Source organism: Sphaeramia orbicularis, chromosome 22 (assembly GCF_902148855.1).
Source record: "Sphaeramia orbicularis chromosome 22, fSphaOr1.1, whole genome shotgun sequence".
NCBI classification, from domain to species: domain Eukaryota; kingdom Metazoa; phylum Chordata; class Actinopteri; order Kurtiformes; family Apogonidae; genus Sphaeramia; species Sphaeramia orbicularis.
This window is the reverse complement of record NC_043978.1, coordinates 12,428,878-12,445,331: the sequence shown is the minus strand read 5'-3', so window position 1 is coordinate 12,445,331 and position 16,454 is coordinate 12,428,878.

Here is a 16,454-nt window from a genome sequence, read left to right as displayed (position 1 = left end):
AGAAGTCAGTAACTTCCAGGTCAAACCAAATTAGATATCAAAAATGTCAAGATGAAACCCCACGTTTGGTCCATTTGCTAATTTCCAATGTTTAATTTGTGCGTACAATTGAAAGAATGGAAAAACAACTAATTTGTTGTTTTTGGATTTGTACATGAATATTGAAATAATGAGTCATTTTTTACGTTTTCCGATTGTGGATTCTCAATTGAATATGAAAAGAATAAATGATGCATGGATTGATTTACTGCATTTTAGTTTATTTATTTGTGAAATACGTTGCATTGTCGACATATTACACAAGACAGACTCAAAACTGCTGAATTTAAACATTTATTTGTTGCAGTGTTTCCAAACCTTTTCCTGCTTAACCCTTGATCAGTATTTTCATCTCATTGCATCTTTTATATCTGTTATTGTGTCATCTTTTTACATGTTTTATATACTTTTTTTGTTTTTTACATAACTTTCCTCTTGTTTCATCCTCTCTGGCTGAGGTCTCTGCTTTACATTTCTCTTGGTTTTGTTGAGGTCAGTGTTTATTAACTATTGGCAACATTCTTCTGAACTAACTATTAAAAATAATCCACATTTCATATTATTATTATGTATTTTACTCAGTTTATGACAGTTGACATCCCAATAAGAACAGCTCTGTGATCCATTTTGTATCCCTGCCCAGAGTTTGGGAAAAACAGATTTAATGCTGTTTTGTCGGATTCTGTTCAAGTAGATCAGTTCCGCTCTTTATCCAACAGTGTTTACTCTAAATAACACAGGGGGTTGCTGATGAGGTCGTCTTCCCACATTTTTCTCCAGTCTATTTTGTTCACCAGCCTCTTGGAATAAACAGTAGCTGATGCTAGTCTCCTAAATTAATTTTAATCACCCAGTAAAAATGGCTTTGACCTTAAAAGTTGTCATTGAGTATGTGTATCTTTGTATATTTATATAGATTCAGTTTTATTTTTGCCGTACCACCATGACAGTAACATCTATTCTATTAAATTATATTGTAGCTGTGTACAGTCCTGTTTAAAAGTCTTATTCCACCTTTATCTTTGTTGTTTTTCAGGGTTGAATTGATCATACATATTTATTTCTCATTCTTTTTTCTCCACATACAACCGGAAAATACAGGAAATATGTGTACAGCCTTAAAGACTCACAAAAAACTGATGTAAATGTGTTGTAAAGGTTAAAGTCACTATTTAATGTGACCTCTGACCCCATGACAAGAAACAGCGCAAACAATTCGAAACATCTGACTTGTGCTGAATGAAACCTGATTATTTTGTTCATTTTTTTTTCCAATTTGGTTTTTGTTATCTTGTTTTGTTGATTGTTTTGTTGATTTTTACTCATTTTTTGGATTTCTTTGTTCTTTTTATTGATTATTGTATTATTTTTGTTGATCATTTTGTTCATTTTGTTGATTATTGTGTTAACTTTTTTTAAATTTATTAATTATTTTGTTCTTTTTGTTGATTATTTCATTTTTGTTCATTTTGTTGATTATTTTGTTCTTTTGGTTGAATATTTATTTTGCTAATAATTGGGTCATTTTGCTCAGTTTGGGTTTTTTGTGGTTATTTTGTAAATTTTTTTAAATGAATTTTGCTGATTACTTTGTTCTTTTTTGTCGATTATTATTTTGTTGATTATTTTGTTCTTTTTGTTGATTATTTAATTTTTTTTAATATTTGTTTTTTCAGTATTTTGTTAATTTTTCCAGATTTTCTTCTTCTTTTTTTTTTTTTTTAATTTGTAGCTCATTTTGCTAATTTTTGTTCAATTTGTTACTGGTATGAAACATAAATAAATTAATGTCATAAATCTCATATTGTCTGAACCAAAGGGTTAAAGACATGTCAAGTGCAAAGGGAGGTCACACTGAATACGACCACTTTGTTTTGTTTTTATAGGAACTATTTTCTCCCTGAAACTTTAGTTTTTCCTTTTGCACATATTTCACATTTATCCACATTGGATGTAAGTACTGAGAAGAGACTCAGAAATAAAGAAAACAAACATAATGTTGGACTAGGACTGTATATCTTTGTATTTGTTCAATGCTCCTTGCGGTTAATATGAGGACTTGGTCACACAAACACTACAAAATGAAAAACTATTCTAAAACAACATCATGAAACAGACTGTTAAAGCATTTGAAGTAAATCTATATAATGATGTCAGGTTTGGAGAAAACCCCACAGACGGCTCTAATTTGACCTGCTCTGACATTTGCTTTGACATGTTAGTGAGGCCTAGTGTTGATTGTCGGTTTTATTTTTGCCGGTCTCACCTGTCTGTTCTCCTAAACTGTCAGTCACGTCATGTGTGTTGAACAGACCAAGACCTTCTGGACAAATCAAAGTCACCTTCCTTTTCTTTGTGTATGATTTGTTTGGGCAGGCGTTGTTGGAAACGTGTCAAAATGTCACATTTTTCTCAGTTCACCTATTCATAACCGAGGGCCAGTTGGGACAAGACCAAACTCAACCCAACAAACACCCTGCACTTTAACTAATGATAGACCGGCCGTGAGCGGTATTTAATAATGTGGCACTGTTTATTCACCTCGTCTGCTTCGTAAATAAACATGTGGATAGTAAACACTTTAGCTTTCTGGTATCAAGGTGAACATATTATGCACACTTTGCATTTCAGGTTATAGAATGTCATATTATTTTTCACACTCTAATGTCATTTGAAGTATTATGTATGTACAGTAGTGGGAAAAAATGTTTGGACACCCTAAAAATTTGACCCAGTCTCAAATATTATCATGAAATATTTGCAGAAACATCTTGTTTGTGTTTCTGAAGGTGTGACTGCATAGACACAAACAAATGCAGATGATTTTTTGTGTGTATTGTTAACCCTCTGGGATCCAGGTGAGCATATTATGCACACTATTCATTTCATGTTATAAAAGGTCATGCTATTTTTCGCAATTTGTATCAGGTCAGAATTTGACTTGGTTTATTTTTGCATGATTTTTCAAATTCTGACCCAGCCACCAAAATAAACAATGTTACATTCCTATACTTTCACCCTTCACCCAAGTGAGTAAAAAATGCACATGAACACATTTTATTTAACATTTGACCTAGCGCAAAAAAATAATAATGCATATTAACTAATGTTGCTGTTAATCGTTGACATATGCCAGGCCAAATAAATCAAAAAACAGTAATTACAGTTTTATGTAGTATATTGAAAAAAGTGTTTTTATGTTTTTTTGCATCAAAAATATGCTTTGTTTACATTACAAACATGGCATTTAAAGGGTTAAAATATGACAGTTTTTCAGTTTTGTTTTTTAATCGTCAGCCACACTGGCTGCAGACCATTGTCATCAGTTGGTTGTTCGTCCGTCTGTCCAAAAACTTTGGCATGCACTGATAAATCAGTCCACTTGGTGGCAGTAGTGCACCTGATAAGTCAGGCTGAGGGTTTTCAGATTGGTGATTCCGATTGATGATGGCGACACGTGTGTGTGCAGCGGCTTATGGCTCTCTCAGTTCTCCTTGAATTTCGTCATGTTGATGCCTTGTGCTAATATAATGACAATAAAACTTCTATTCTATTCTATTTTATTCTATTCTATTCAAGTGTGTACACATTATGTTTATAGCTCTGTGATGAAATACAAAAAGTCAATTTTTTTTCACTGTCTATGTTCTTTATCTATTTATCATGTGTTGTATTTCCACTGTATTTTATTGAATTGTACTATATTTGATCTTTTTCAATTGTGACTGCTGAGAAAAATGCTCCTAATTCCTTTCTCACTGTCTTGTTACGGTGACATTAAAGTTATGTTCTATTTTTGTTTTCTTAATGTGCCCAGACTGCAGTCAGTCTTTTATTATGCAAAAATGATCTTTGCATACTAACTCGTATCTTAAAAAAGGAAGACGTTGACATGCAGTAGTGACATGGACAGGTTATGTGACATTTCTGCACAGTAATAAATCACTCATCACATTTAGGAGCTGATTTGCATTTCTTTTTTTTTTTGGTTTGGTATATGGCATTTGGTATGAAGCTGTTGCATCATCTTCTTTATGCTTGTTTTCTTTTTGTCTGTTACACCATTTCTGATATGTCATGTGCATCAACAGAATTTATTATTAGAATATGACAACATGTGAGTTGTGTAACCAGAAGTATCAGCACTGAGGTGTGTTGTGATTGTTTAGGGTTTAGTTTTAGTTATTTTTTTCTTTTTCTTTGAGTGTGTGTGTGTGTGTGTGTGTGTGTGTGTGTGTGTGTGGTAGATGTGAATAGGCTTTTATATCATGGGTTTATACTATTGTTTATTGTTCATACTGTAAATGTATTTCTCAGTTGAAAAGTCCAATCACTTATGAGATTTGCAATTAGCTCAGTGCTGTTTACTCTTTGTGCATCTGTCCACTATGTTTCACAGCACTGTCCCTGATAAATGAATGAATAAAGTAACATAAAAATAAGGATAACGTTGTAATTCTGACTGTCCTCTGTGTCTTGCAGACTGTTGCCATGCTGTCGGCGGTCAGTGCATGAGAAAACATGGCGTCAGACTTCTATTCCAGAGATGGTCTGGTGGAAAGAGGGTCCATCCCTCTGGACATCGACAACGTCCAACTGCTGCTGCAGGGTCAGTTTTATATCACACTCTTTGATTTTTATTCCACTGGCTGAAGCTAGTGTGAAGGCGCTGTGTCATCATTGTTGTCTTTGTTGTTGTCATCTTCTCCAACAAGACTACTGATCAGATTTTATATGTATCTTCCTCGGGACAATGTCTACAAAGTCTGTTTACAGTTTTGAGAAATTGTGATTTTTGAATTTTTGACGAATTTTTGAAATATTAAAAATCTGCTTATTTGTACTTGTAATGGTCCATATTTTAATGGTTTATAGCATGTAAATGGTTAGAGATATCAATATAGTTACTGTTGAGCACTGATAGGAAGTCATATATAGACTTTCATTTGGGTCCATGACCTTTAACCTTGAAGGCCCAAACTCAAGGTCATCAATGTCTACATTTCAACAATCTTCTCTGAAACTACTGGTCGGATTCATTTAAAATTTTATATGTATCTTCCTTGGGACAGTGTCAACAAAGTTTGTTCGTAGTTTTGAGAAATTTTGAATTTTGACCAATTAATGATTAAAAATGGCCTTCTCTTATAATAGTTCATATTTGGATGGTTTATAACATGTAAATGGTTACAGATATCAATATAGTTCCTACTGATCACTGATAGAAGTCATATATGGACTTTAATTGAATTAGCTGAGTTCTCCTCCAGTGAAAGTACCACCACTTCTATTGTTAGATTGATCTCCTTCATCCAGATCACAGGACTTTAACATAGAACATAACCTGACAACCTCACAAATTCAACTGGGGATTGATTCTTGATAGAACATGCTGGTGAGATACAGGAACATTGGTCCTATTTGTATTTGTAGAACCTAGAAAAGGTGTCTGCTGTGCTTATTGTAGCTGTATTCTCCATAGTGGTCGTGCTATTAGTGAATCACTTCTGCAACCCTTCCAGTGAGTGTTTTGCTCATCCAGAGAAAAGTCTGAGCTCATGCGAGCGTAAAAAGAAAAAAGCCCCATGTCTTGATGTCAGTGTTTTATCTGGGTTGTCGTGGTAACATAATCACCATCAGGCTCCGGTTGTGTTTCAGCTTCAGCGGGGCAGTTCACTGACCCGGTCCCAGTCCGCTGATGGCTCCGTCTTGTTTCACTTTTGGTCTTTTTTTTCTGAGGTCACGCTTGGTTTAATCTACTGAAACTGAACCCTGTTCTCTGAGAGGCATGAGTCATGTTGCAGAAACCGTCCACAGGGACGGAGGACGGGGTGGAAGAAATAATAAGCGCTGCTCACTCACTCATCAGCCCAACGTCTCCAGGGGCTTTTATGAAGAGATGAAGCTCTGCTGTGATGCATCGGCTTTGTAACATGATCACATTCTCACCGCCGGTTTGACTGATTATCAGCTCTCAACTTTTGGAGTCCCTTTTCCAGTGGCTTGTCACTTGTGTGTTAGATTCTGGAATCAGGACACTTTTCATGACAAGTTATAATAGTGAATAATTAACTGACAGTTGATGTTGATTGAGGAGTTTCTCTGTTGTAAAGCAGTTGTCACCAGGGCAAAGAAAAGGATATAACTGATTTATTATTACAAGTTAACGTGCAGGTTGATGTGCTGTGCATCTAAATAATGTTCTGGGTTTTTTTTTTTTTTTTTATTTAACCAAGACAACCCATTGACATTAAGAACATCTTTTTATCTCACCGGGTGATAGACTTCATCTTCATTAGCAATTTCTTCAAAAATCTTCTGTGATGAAACTACTGGTCAAATTCATTTCACACTTTATACGTAGTTTCCTTGGGACATTGTCTACAAAGTTTATTCCCAGATTTAAGATACTTAGATTTTTGAATTTTTAACGAATTTCTGAATGGTTTAAAATGTGCCTTTACTTCCAGTGGTCCATATTTTAATGGTTTATAACATGTAAATGGTTACAGACATCAATGTAGTTACAACTGAACACTGAAAGGAAATCATACATGGACTTTCATTTGGGTCCTTGACCTTTGACCTTGATTGACCTTGAAGGGTTAGACTCAAGGTCACCAATTTCTAGAATTCAACAATCTTCTTCTCCGAAACTACTGGTTGGATTCATTTAAAATTGTACATGTAGCTTAGTAATTTGTTCAGTTTGAGAAATTTAAAATTTTGACAAATTTTGTAATGATTAAAAATGTGCCTTTTCTTATAATAGCTCATATCTTAATGATTTATAACATGTAAATGGTTACAGATATCAATATAGTTATTACTGATCACCGATAGAAGTCATATATGGATTTTGATTTGATTAGTTGACTTCCAGTGAAAGTACCACCCACTTCTATTGGGAGATCGATCTCCTGCATCCAGACCACAGGACTGGAACATAGAGACAGAACCTGACAACCTCACAAATTCAACTGGCTATTAATTATTGATAGAACATGATTTTGACATGCAGGGACACTGGTCCTATATTTTACTAATATTCTCCAGCTTTAGTCTGAACCACACTGCTGATTCCTTCTTCTCCCGGTCGATGACCTGTCAGTGTGACCAGGCCTTTGTTAAAGTTGATTCTCCAGAGATTGAAGTCAGTTAAACTTTGAATCAAACTCTTTTGTGTTCATATGATGGCCAGCCTCATTTCCAGTTTGGTTCTTTTCTTCTGTCTGTCCATCTTCAGGTCATTCTTATTCTCTTTTCCTTTTGATCAGTTTGATGAAGTTAAAATCCTATCTTTTCTGTCTAACATACCCTTCAGAATCAGTCTGTTTTCACCCACCCCAATCCCTCTCCTAATTTTACAAGGTTCTCTACTGAATATTTTTAACACATGACTCCCCACACTTCCTCCTCACATTTGGAACAGAGTGTTTTTATTAAAGCCTTGTGCATTTTCTTTCAGCTGTGTAATCTGCAGAAAGGCTGATGTAAGACCCCATGATGAGCTGTCGTAAATCACACTCCAGAGAGGCTTTTTTCTAAATATTTAAGGTGGTAATGATGAAAGAATGCCACTAAAAATAGATGGTATTGCACATGAATCCTTGGTGTATGTTAAAGTTACATCAGCTATATCGATCTCTTATTATTATGGGATGCTTTTACTGTTTTCTACTCTGTCTAAACAGTTTGATGCACATATGTTAATTTATAGGGTTTTAGGTTTTGTCCAGGAGTCTCAGTCATATTAGACAAGAGGCAGAGAGAAATATGTTGATTATTGATTGTGTCCTTGTGTTTTTAGACGGTGATCATTAACGGGAGCTGGTTTTAACTGATAGACTGTTGGAGGTTTTGTTGATGACTTCATGCTGAGGTTTTATCCTCTGTTTCTGAGGATCATCTACTCATACACAACTGTCATTTGGGTTTCATTAACCCTAGAATCCAGTCTGTCCATAAAACATGCTTTTGACCATATGTGAAGAATCCATGTTGTGAATTTTCTTTTAGTTACTTTTTATCTCACCAGCTGATTGTCCATGAGCTATTGGGAAGGCGTGTTCGGCATTGTTGTCTATGTCATAGTCTTCATTAGCAATTTCTTCAAAAATCTTCTCTGACAAAAGTACTGGTTACATTCATTTAAAATTTTATATGTGTCTTCCTTGGGATAATGTCTACAAATTTGTTAATGGTTTTAGGAAATGTAGATTTTTACATTTTTTAATGATTTTTTTTAAATATTAAAAGTTTGCCTGTACTTTTAATGGTCCATATTTTGATGGTTTATAACATGTAAATGGTTACACATATTGATATAGTTCCTGTTGATCACTGATAGAAGTCATATAAGGACTTTCATTTGGGTCTGTGACCTTTGACCTTGAGTGACTCTGAAGAGTCAAATTCAAGGTCACCAATGTCTATGTTTCAACAATCTTCTTTTCTGAAACTACTGGTGGAATTCATTTAGAATTTTATATGTATCTTCCTGTATGTATCGTCTACAAAGTTTGTTCCCAGTTTTGAGAAGTTTGGAGTTTTGATGAATTTTTTAATTATTAAAATTGCCTTCACTTATAATGGTCCATATTTGGATGGCTTGTAACATGTAAATGGTTACAGATATCAATATAGTTCCTATTGATCACTGATACAAGTCATATATGGACTTTGATTGAATCAGTTGAGTTCTCCTCCAGTGGGCGGTGCAGTGGTTAGCACTCGTGCCTCACAGCAAGAAGGTCCTGGGTTCGATTCCAACACCAGTTGACGGGGGGTGGGACCTTTCTGTGTGGAGTTTGCATGTTCTCCCCATGTCTACGTGGGTTCTCTCCGGGTACTCCGGCTTCCTCCCACCATCCAAAGACATGCACTAATAGGTTAATTGGTTAGTCTAAATTGCCCATAGGTGTGAATGTGAGAGTGACTGGTTGTCTCTATATGTCAGCCCTGCGATGAACTGGCGACTTGTCCAGGGTGTACCCCGCCTTCGCCCCTATGTAGCTGGGATAGGCTCCATGCGACCCCCGTGACCCTGGTGAGGATAAAGTGGGTTCAGAAAATGAATGAATAGTTGAGTTCTCCTCCAGTGAAAGTCCCGCCCACTTCTATTGGGTGATTGATCTGCATCCAGACCACAGGACTGGAACATAGAACAGAACCTGACAACCTCACACATTCAACTTGGTATTGATTATTGATAGAACATAACGCTGACATACAGGGACGTTGGAACTATTTTCCATTTTAGTTTGGGGTATCATCCATTTCTCTCTTATGGCACTTTATTTTTTTAGTTTTTTCTTCTCGTTTTTGGTTTTATAGTCAGTCAGTTAGATGAGTTATACTTTGTTCATAAAATACTGAGAACCAACAAGAGCTGCAACCGATTAATCGATTAGGTGCTTTAAGCGAATGCAAAAATTCACGATTCGATTAATCGACTCGAATTGATTGAAGGGAAATATTCTATTGCAGTTTTCCTGAACTGAAGCTTCTTTGTGCGTCAAAATAAACATCTGTGTGAAAGACAACAGTGGAACCAATGTTTAACAGCAGAGAAATGAAGGAAACAAAGCTTTGATTCAGGAGAATTGTGGTTGAATGGTTTTTTTGGATCACTTTGAGTCGATTAATCAGTTGCAGCTCTAGAACCAACACAAAGGGTAGTTACTTAGATGAGGTTTCTACCCAACAAATTGAAAACAAGAAACAGAAAAACTAAATGAAAAACACCAACATCAACAAAAGCTTTTTTATTTATTATATTGTAATAAAATAAATCCCTTATTACCTACACTCCAACAATCCAGTCAGTCCCAGAAAAATGGTCAAACTCCAACTTTTACTCCATTCAGTTCATATATATTTAACACAAAAAACATTCAAACCATAAAAATAAGTGACTTAAGAAAAAAATAGAAAACAAGAAAAAGCTCGATGATTGAAAAGTCGCATCAGTCCAGGGTAGACGGGACCTATTGGAGGGTAAACAGAGGGTCTGTGGTCCAGCAGAGGGAGGATGAGGAGCAGATGAGGGTGAAGAGGTGCGACATGAACACGGGATTATAATTATAACAGTATTACACACATTGAATAACTAACACTTTATCCTCTCTCTTCTGAACAACATAAGAGCAGATTGTGATCATTTGTCACATTTATCAGATGCTGAACTGCACTGTTTGTAGAGATCTCCTCTGATAAGTTCAGGTATATTCTTCTTTTTAGAGCTACTTCAGACTGGTTTGTGTCTCGAGTCTAATTCAGCTCTTGTTCTAAATAAATACAACAGTGTTTACTGCTGCTTTCAACGCAGTGAACCACAAACAAAAATGAAACAGTGAGCAGAACAAACACAACGTTGCCAACAGTGTCAATGAAATATAGAAGAGGAAGAGTATTTTTAGACGTGGATGTATTGTTTGGTGATGGTAGACGTCTTATTTCATTTTATGCTCTGTTGTTTATCTCAGTGTGTTGCAAATCACAGTGATTTTCTCATCATTTGGACGATGCCTTTTATGGATTAAAGCAGTGTTTCTTGACTTGTATTTTACATATTTATAATTCAAGCCTTATTTTGATGCTGATTTTCAGTGTTTCCATTTATGTTACATATGTGTCTTTCAGTACCTAGAAAAGCGCTTTATAAAATTGATATATTATTATTATTATTATTATTATTATTATTATTATTATTATTATGCCAACATTTATATTGGACCTCTGTTCTATTTTCTGTCAGTGTTTTATGTTTGATATTCATTTTATTTGAGCATAGTCACTTTTTAGGCTTAAACTCTTGTTATTTTATACTTGATGAGTGCATATTATTCAGAATGTAACAAAAATTGGGTCATCTTTGCTTCCAAAATGCCTCAGAGATAGTTTTTACTTAATTTCTCTCAACATTGATTTTTTTTTTTTTTAATAAATGACTGATTTTAAATGTTCTGCCTGTAAATTTCTAGAATATTTTTTCCTGCTCTGACTGTAAATAATAAATTTCTACCACAACTAACCATCTACTTTCTTCACATCTCAATTAGGAAGAAAAATCTACCATTAAACTTTGAGGAAATATTGATGCTTTTATCTTAAATCATCATGAACAGGACATCTTACAGCTGTAGCGAAGATGTGTCCCAATATTTATGTCCACATATTTCCTAAAAGTTTAAAGGGACAAAGTAAAGTGTGAAGCGTTTCTATTAACTGCCTTGACTGTGGAATTTGTCCCACCAGAGTTTCAGAAAGACTCAGAAATATTTTCACACAAATATACACTATATGGACAAAAGTATTTGGACACTTTGAATTCAGGTGTTTCTTTTCTAACAAGAAATATTGATGTTTTTATCTTAAATCATCATGAACAGGACATCTTACAGCTGTAGACATGATGTGTCCCAATATTTATGTCCATGTAGTTAATAAACATCAATATTTCTTTAGAGTTTAATGGGAGAGTTTTCTTTGTCAGTGAGATGTGAAGAAAGTAGATGGAATTTATTATTTACAGTCAGAAATTTAGCAGTAGACAGGGTTTTCACGGGTCATCAAAAAGCATTAAAACTCATTTAATAGATTTTGTGAAAATTAAGGCCTTAAATGGCATTAAAAAGCATTAAATTCAATGTCCAGAGGCATTAAAACATTAAATACACTCGATGGAAAAAAAAAACGACATGACACTTTCAAAACCGAAAGTGAAACTAAATACGCTTTACCTCAAACTCTCCTACTATTGTGCAGCTTCTCTTGCTCTTCCATACCTACTGACACTTCACAAACTTTCAGTTAAAGATGCTGTATGTAAGAATTATGTTGTAAGTAAACATAAAATGGCCCTGACTGTCACCAGACATTAAAGAATCCTGTTCATTTCAAATACTGATATCACTGACAGTAGTAGTCCAGCCAGAATATTTGCATTTGAAAAGCTAAGTGTCAGCCCGTCAATAATGTTTCTGTTGTCATTGTGTGTTGTGGTCTGATGCTCTGCCCATCACCTATCTCCCGATCACAAAGTCAGTAGCCTTTCAGCATCCAGGTTGCCAGTTCCCACTGAGCTGCAGCAGGAACATTTCTGATCATAAATGTCTGACATTTCTAAACCAAAAAGGCCTCTTATTATTCCCAAAGACATTGTGATAAAGTGAGAAACAAAACAAGGATATGTATAGACGATGCTTTTGAAACATGGAGACGACTGAAAACGGAGAACAATTTGACGACTGACGCTGGCTCTTCCGTGGTCTCCCCCCGGCTCTCAGTGGCTCTTACCCGGTGGTGAGACTGTGGGCCCGGGCCGTGAGTCGTGGTGTTGTCTCCCAGCCCGGCCCCAGGACAGAACACTGCGTTCTGGGTCGTGGCCCGGGTGAAGAGACTGGGTCCAGCATAAGTACCAGTGTAGGACTCGTTGCTTGCCGTAGTAGCGCTCCTTGTAGTAGACGCTCATGCTGGATCTGGCAACCCCTAGTCTGGGGGTAAGGAGAGGGGATACCACACTCTACAGTATTTTGAATGTGATTGCAGTACCAGTTTTGGCCACAATCCTACATATGACTCCTTTAAAGGGCCACAGTGGGGGGTGGAGACGCTTCAGGACGTTTGGACGCTTTACGGAACCTGACGCGGCTTCTGTGTCTGCGGATAGACATGGGCATTAAATTTATTTAAAGTGGCATTAAAAAGCATTACATTAGATTTCCTGATACCAGCAGAAACCCTGGGTAGAACATTTAAGATCATAGTCATGGATAAAAAACAAAACAAAATCAATGTTAAGATAAATTAAGTAAAAAAAAAAACATGTCTGAGGCATTTTGGGAATAAAGATAACAATTTAAACCAAACTAACCAATGCAATGATATTTATCCCATAATATCAAACTATATTCTGACATTAGTCATTATTGTTTTGTATCCCAGAGCCCTGTTAGAAAAGAAACACCTGAATTCAATGTAGCATGTATAACCCATGAGGCCGTGGGAGGGCTGGCGTGTTGCAGGTCAGGTTTGGGCAGGCCTGCAGCGTCTGTGAGTCAGGTTTAGCGGGGGCGGGGCCAGCGGGGCTCACCTGCCTCCCTGTAGGCTGCACATGCAGGCTGTTGGCCGCGTAGGTGAGATTAATCCAACTGATTTCAGATCTGTTTATGTTCACCTGCGTTCTCCTGCAGCCGCCGATCTGCAGGGTTTACACTCAGCCCAGTAAAGCATGATTCTGCAGAATCAAAACCTTCTGTTTCTGCTGATCTGGTAGCTTTTCCTGCTGAGTCAACATCAGCGATCCCACAATGGGTGAGTGTTTTTATTGCCTTGCTATTATGGCTTTTATTTGTACACAATAAGTAATTATGCACCACTCCCAGCAGTCATCAGTGTGTTCAATTGGAGAATGTGGGTTAGCAGTGGGAGAACAGTTATTGTACAGAGAGGTGAACTGAGCTCACCTTAAACTGGATGGATGTATTAACTGACATGAACAGTCTGTAATTATTGCAAATAGAAAAAGAAATAATGCATATTTTTAGGAAAAGGATCGAATGTGATGCTTTTGACTCTAAAGTCCTGTTGTTTTTCATCATACACTGGAAAAAATCAAAATCTTCCCAAGTGTATTTTTCTCATTTCTAGTCAAAATATCTCATCACACTTAAAATAAGACATAATCACCTAAAGAGTAACTTTTCAGTGAGATATAAGAACTGATTTTTTAGACAATAGATCTTGAAACTCTTATTTCAAGAAATCTTACCAAGATAATTTTCACTTGTTCCATTGGCAGATTTTTTGCTTGAATTAAGTAAAAAAAATCTTGAATTAAGCCAAAAAAATTATCGTCTAAAAATAAGTTCTTATATCTCACTGAAAAGTTACTCTTTTAGGTGATTATGTCTTATTTTAAGTGTGATGAGATATTGTTTGACTAGTAATGAGAAACATACACTTGGTAAAATTTCGATTTTTTTCCAGTGTACATCGTCCCACTCTCTTGTATTTGGCCAAATAATGAAGATTTGTTGAATTATTTACTGATTTAATTCAACAGTGCATCAGATCATGGCTGTAACTCAAAAGTAAATCCAATCTGTGAACCTGGCTTCTATCCAGAGATTACCCCCCCCCCCCCCCCCCCCCCCCCCGTAGAGCTTTACCCTGCAGCCACAACTTCGCAGTGACATTTCACACAGGTAAATAAATGTCAGCTTTGTCAGAAAAACGGACCCACTTTGAGAAAAAGGCAGCTGTAGTGTTTGAAAAATCTAGTCTTAAAAGCTAAACATTCCTCTGTCTTTAAATGTATTCGCTAACCTGAGCTGAATAAGTTACGTTAAGAGATTAATTTATTTAACGCTCTGCTAACTTGCTATTTCCATGTGACAACACAAAGACAAATGAATGCACTCACTTTTAAACACCTCATCTCACACCAGTGTTTATTTATTTTTCCTCTGACTGAGATTATGGCATCTTCCGCATCCCTTTATCACCATCTTATCACAACCTTTTCATCACCTCCTCATCTCTAACAGGTAAATCAGCCTCGTCAAAGAGATGCTTTGTTATCTTCCTTTGAAACAAATCCAGGGGTTTCTTTGCCAACAGTCAGTGAAGTGTTTCCTTATCTATATATATAACTATATAAAACTGATGTATTATTATTATTATTATTATCTCCATGTAGTTTTTTTTTTACTCTCATTTGTGAGTTCGTACCACTCATGGATCAGCCCAGGGATGTCTCTATTTATCTTAATTCATCATATGATCTACTTTGTGAACAAGAGTTTGTGTATCGTGTTGTTTGTCGGCTGCTGGTGCTGATTCTAATCTCCAACATGCGAGTCTGATTCACACAGATGCTTTGAGCTACACTACATGGACAAAAGTATGTGGACATGTTGAATTCAGGTGTTTCTTTTCTAACAGGGGTCTAGGATACCAAACAATAATGACTAATGTCAGAATATAATTTTATTTTTGGATGAATATGATTGCATTGGTTAGTTTGGTTTAAATTCTTATCTTTGTTTCCAAAATCCCTCAGATAGTTTTGACTGAATTTCTCTTAACATTGATTTTGTCTTTTTGGGGTTTTTTTAATCCATGACTATGATTTTAAATGTTCTTCCTCTAAATTTGTAAAATACTTTTCATACTCTGACTAAATAATAATTTTCTACCACATCTAACCATCTACTTTCTTCACATCTCACTAAGGAAGAAAAATCTAACATTAAACTTTAAGGAAATATTGATGGTTTTATCTCAAATCCTCATGAACTGGACATCTTACAGCTGTAGACATGATGTGTACCAATACTTTTGTCCATTTAGTTTATAAACATCAGTATTTTCTTTTCATGTCCAGCCTGCTTTAGATTAAATTGGGCTGAATGCCTAATCTGAGCTAAAATTAGTTTGACACCCCTGGTCTAAAGCATCTATGTAAATTTTTAGGCTTCACATTCAGCCCTTAAAGCGGGATGGACCAAGTAAAATAATAGCACAATAATCTATAAATAGTAATCTAAAATTTTCTCTTTTAAACGTGAAAAAAGTGAAATTGCATCATGAAAATGTGAATAACCCAAACAACCATATACAACGTGAAATTTCTTTTGAAAACTAAGCACAATTTACTAATATAATGATATGCCTCCAAATTTCTTTATTTATTTTCATGCAAAAAAGTGCAATTTTAACAATATTGTGCCTTAGTTTATCATTTACACATATGCATTACGATGTATAGGTCACAATGGAAATACAAATACACAAAACATTCAGTAACAGGCAGAATATTATTAAAATATCACTTAAATAATTCTCAGGTTCATAGTTTTACATGATTCACCTTTTTTTGTGAAAGGATAGTTTATAAATGTAAACATTTTCATCATTTAATTGTACTTTTTTTTTACACTAAAACAAAGACAAAAATGTGTAGTTGTTATTATTTATAGGTTATTAGGATAGTATTTTACTGGTCTGACCCACTTTTCCATCATATTGACCCCTTTATTGTTAATATGTTCTGTGCAATTTTTGTATATGACAAATTCATCCCGTGGGCCAGATTGGACCCTTTGGCGGACCGGTTTTGGCCCACGGTCCGTATGTTTGACACCCCTGTTGTAGAGCTACATTAGTGTGATTACATTTCTGAGTGGTTCTGAAACTCCGGTGGGACAAATTAGTCCACAGTGGAGGTAATTAATAGAAACACTTCTGCAGCATGTACAGGGAATATGGCCTTGTGTTTACTTCATGTTGTAATTTTCTTTCATTATATAAGATGTGAGGACATTGTGAATCAAATCACAGATGGTTATTCTACCACAAATGATCCTCATATGATCTTTAAACCACATTGAGCAGAACTAAACATATGT